The sequence below is a fragment of the Bactrocera tryoni genome, chromosome 4 (assembly GCF_016617805.1).
Source record: "Bactrocera tryoni isolate S06 chromosome 4, CSIRO_BtryS06_freeze2, whole genome shotgun sequence".
NCBI classification, from domain to species: domain Eukaryota; kingdom Metazoa; phylum Arthropoda; class Insecta; order Diptera; family Tephritidae; genus Bactrocera; species Bactrocera tryoni.
The window spans coordinates 38797891-38803021 of NC_052502.1; positions in this window are offsets into that span (position 1 = coordinate 38797891).

Below are 5131 nucleotides of genomic sequence, written 5' to 3' on the forward strand. Positions count from 1 at the left end.
CAAGAAGAAACTTGAGCCTTTCTTTCATAGTTTCAAGAGCCATCACTCTATCCAAAAAGCATTGTGACTTTGCTTTTCTGTCTGCTTACGGTCCACACGACAAGTAAAGTACAGCTACGCTTTGTGGGCATATGCTACCATAAATACACATGAATGTACCGTGCTATGCTCAAATATATGAATGCGTGCATGAATGAATGCAAACCTTAGGCTATCCTATAGCTTCAATAGGTTTTGCCTTTCAGCACCATATTGTCAACCTGGAAACTCACAATAAAAGGGATAAAGCACTGCATAAGTGAATTATTAAATCAGAAACCCAGTAACGTGAAAAATGTGTTCGTTTTTGAACGCATTTTTTTTGTGATACCTTTACTGTATGTGCAAATAAATATTCATAGTAACCGCCATTTATTAAAATTGTTAAACCGTTATTGACAAAATTTAAAATGATAAAAAGCTTGGTTTCCCTGAATTCCGGAAAAATAAGATACCGCTATAGCCAAGTGTGTTCGGTATTAAGCCATTCATGTTCGTGCATTGGCCAGTTCTTCATGAGAGGGTAGCACCGATTTTCTTTACAATTTTGTATAACATTAAATAATTTTTTATTATTAATATACTTCTGTATCTTAATTTACAATCTGTCGTAAAACAATAAGTTAACATATTTGACAATTTTTATTCACATTGATGCTTTAAATGAAATTCGGTCTTTAAATAAGGTTTTGTAACTATTATTTAATAAGTTTATTAGGTAATGGAGGATGGAGTCATGTGAAAAAGTTCACGCAAGTGAAGAAAGTTTTCTAATTGTCATTCATTTGGGAGTGGCCAGAAACGATTCCCTTACATATAGCTCAAGCAGCTCATTACTTCCGGTTTTAGACTAACTATACTCTGGGTAGCCAACAAACATCCATTTGAAGGCGAACCATCCTCGCCAGGGTTGTGTGCTGGGTTTGGGACCCGCCACGTAAAAAACTTTCTTCTGACTGGTAGTGAATGAGGGCAAGACGAAATGTCTCCTGTTATCAAAGACACAGTCGTCGGACACGCGACGTCACTGTTGACAGTCATAACTTTGAAGTCGTGGATAATTTCGTCTATCTTGGAACCAGTATCAACATAAACGCAGAATAACTCTTGCAAACAGGTGCTACTTCGAACTGAGTAGGTAATTGAGCAGTAAAGTCCTCTCTCGACGAACAAAAACCAAACTCTATAAGTCACTCATTATTCCCGTCCTGCTATATGGTTGAGAGGCATGGACGATGACAACGTCTGATGAGTATACGTTACGAGTTTGCGAGAAAAAGGTACTGCGGAAGATTTATGGTTCAGTCCGACGAGATTAGCATAATTCAGCAAATTAAAAGACAGCGGCTACGCTGGCTAACTCACGTCGTCCGAACGGACGAAAGCAATTTAGCCCTGAAAGTATTCGACACAGTACCTGCCGAGGGAAGCAGAGGTAGATCTCCACTCCGTTAGAAAGACCAGGTGGAGAAAGACCTGTCTTCGTTTGGAATCTCTAATTGGCGACACATTGCGAAAAGAAGAAACGACTGGCGCACTGTTGTTAACTCGGCTATAACCGCACCAAATCGCAATTTTTTCGGGATGCAATGGTGACTCATGGTGTAAGTGGGAATGATCAATAACGCATATTTTGCTTATGTACGAAGCAATTCAGCCAGAAATGAGCAACATCGCTGAAGATAATTTTTCGATGAAAATCCGGATCACTTTCAAGTTGTTGCTCAGCCCAATTCACGAACATACAACGGTTCTGGTTGAAGCGGTTTTAGTTCTTGCGTCAATTTGTTCTTGTAAGGATGTAAGCCAAGATCTTTTCGCAAAATTCGTCACAACTACGACGGGTGGGAGACTGATTTTAGTCTTCCTCAAGTGATGCGCTAGCGGCAGCAATATTCTCGACACTACGACGTGTACATACTTCTTTGTCTCACTGGTACGGCAACATTTTGTATATGAGATGTTCCAGTTGCGAAGCCAACATTGTAATTCGTTTAGCAGCGCGTGTGCAGTTTCAGCAGTTTCGCTAGACGATTAGCAGTGTCATCTGCATACGTAGGTTTCCTTTTATATTTCGGGAATTGGTAGCACTAGTGTTGAGTTCTGGAAACTCACAATTTTATCATAAAGTTTGACATTTTTGATGATATCCATATTCAGAACGTTTTAACACATGAGCACTATTAAATTGCAAGTATTTTCACGCGATTATTTTTTGCAGTTAATTAACACGTCAAGAGCGCATAGATGATATTAATTCAATTTTTGACGATGAAGCTGCAACAAGGACAAATTTGTATCGATGGTATGGTGAATTAAATGGAGATCGTAGATCACTGCAAAACGCATTTCGGGAAGATCGTCCAAAATCAGTTGTTGTTACGGAAACTGTTTATGCTGTCCGCAAACTAATATTGCCAGATTGTGACCTATCGTGAGATAGAGGCAACTATAGGCATTAGTTGGACATAAGTTTATGCCGTTGTATCCCACAAAATTTGTCGATCGCTCAAAAAAAACCGAAAGCCAAATGGCTGTATGTTTTTTTTTTTGAAAAATGGACATGCCGCAAGCATAATACTGGAATAATGCAGGACAGTAAATTCAAGGTGGAAAGGAACCATTTGTTTGTCAGTAGTCTTTCAGGAAAATAGACCGTCGAAGAGGGATCACTCTTCACCACGAAAACTGCATTTTTGAGCACACAAAGCATTTATTTGATGAGTTATCCTCCGTATAGCCCTGACGTGACAACGAAACTTCTTTTTATTCCCGGTCGTAAAAAAATAAACTAAGAGGTCAACGTTTTTCGACACTTGAAAGAGCGGTTGAGACATTCAAAAGACATGTTTTGCAGATACCTTAATCAGAGTGTTCCACAATTAGTTCAAAAAGTTGCAAAAGTGTATAGATCTTAATGGAAAAATTCCGCTGCGCCGTGCATACATATGTATGTGTATGTATATCTGAAACCAAATTGATGGTCTGGAATAATGGACAATAATTTTCGAAGAAATATTCTTTCAAGTTTTTTCGACAATATTGTCAGTATGAAATAGTAGTAGATAGGCTTGTTTGGCTTTGGGATCATTATAATTTCAGCATATTTACAAAGCGTAGGGAAATGGCTTAATTTGAAGCTACTGTTGAAAAGCAATACCAAATATAATAGACACTTCTTATAAACAGCTTTAACACTAGAACTACCAAGACCGTGATTTTGAGGGTTTTCAAATAGTTGGCAACAGCGTGTGATTTGCATATGTTTGATCTGCAAAAACTGCATTTCAGAGATTTCATCAAAATACCTAGAAATAGACTACGATTTCGAGAAGCTTTATTGCTACAGTTGGCTGCGGCAAAGAAGGCGGCTTCGTGTATTTGGTGAGTAATTATCTCTACTACATCATGTAAATCTCGAATTGAGTTTCTCTTCATGTTGAAATCTATATTGAATTCAAGTCGGGCTTAAAACTGTTTTATGTCGGATCTCTTTTCTAATATACGCTGCATTTGAGCGGTGAATAGAGCAGGAATATTAAAATGAATAAGTAGAGCGGAATGGACTGAGCTAAGATTGTAATTATTTGTTATTTCAGATTATTGATATTCTGGGATCTAAGTATGTCCGTTTAAAATTTTTTTCATTGTATATTTATGTATATATGTAGTTCCCGACTTTTGAGATTAGTAAGATGGGATCCCCATCTTGGCTGGTTGGTTTTGAAATCAAATCAGCTAAAAATTTACTACCAAGCTTGTCGAAAAATTTAGTAAATGACTGTTTACTTATGTTGAAATGGGAAGGTAGATACAATGTGGTTATGATGGACGCAATTTCAACTGCAGACAACGATATCGGTTCTAATATCTAATATTTCAAAGTTGCAAGGGTGGTTGCAAGTAATTAGATCGTAAATATTAATTTGGAAAAGAGACTAGTTAGTAAAATGATTTTCGGAATTCAAGAAGATACCGATGTTGTTAGTTACAATGTAATATTCGACTTCTAATATATGATTGCTAGGTCCATTGGCCTTCCAATTTGCCACCTTAAGGCTTAATTGCATCCTTTTGAAACAAGAGAAGACATCATAGTTATTAACGCGGAGGTCAGCTCAATTTGTTTGGAAACTTGGTACACATGTTTCTCGGCATCTGCATCAGTTGGTATTGCAGACGGGCGAAATCGGACCACTGTCACGTCCATAAAACGCGATTAAGCGAAAACCTATAAAGTGCCACAACTAAGCACCAAACTAAAATAATGAACTCTAATTTGGCACAAGAGATTGCAGTGAGGGCACCTATGGACTAAAAGTTTTGAAAAAGTGGGCATCGCCCAGCTCTCTAATTGGTTTAATGCAAAAATCTCTTAAAAACCTAAGCTACGTAAACCAAATTCCTTCGGTACAATCCCGTAGGCACCTCAACCGTCACTGTAAAATGTAAACAAATCGTAGAACGGTATTTCTAAAAGCTACTAAAAGTGCCATAAATCAATAACTGAATACAACACAGACATAAAATTTAAATAAAAACATCCGCGATGAGAAGGGGCAAAAATTTTATGGTACCGCACACGTTTAGGTGAAATCACATATCTCTTGATCCGACCGACCGATTTCAACCAAATTCGGTATGTAAAATTCTTCTCGCATTCCTATGTAACAGTGGCAAGAAGAATTAATATAATGGGATAAAACTTTACGCGAATAATGACTTTAGAGTATAACATTTTCGTTTTTCTGGCAAACCTTATGCCGAATATGTCGGTCAGTGTATTTATGAGTTATATATAGTGCATGTATATATGTATAACATTACTTAGATTCTGATAATCCGGTTGACGTTTTACATCTTAAGGTATATCCCTGGCTTTGGTTCTTCCCAGTTGCAAGAGTACTATTGTGATGAAATTGAAAGGGGAATTTTGTCCATCAGAGTCTTCTTCGATTCAGCTTTTATATCCTCAATTGGGGCAAAACGGTGTCCTCGGAGTGGTCATGTGTATTTGCTAAATAGGCAGAAGTTACACGAAGGTAAATCAGGCGAATGCGGTGGTTGCGACACGATATTAGTTGAAAATGTG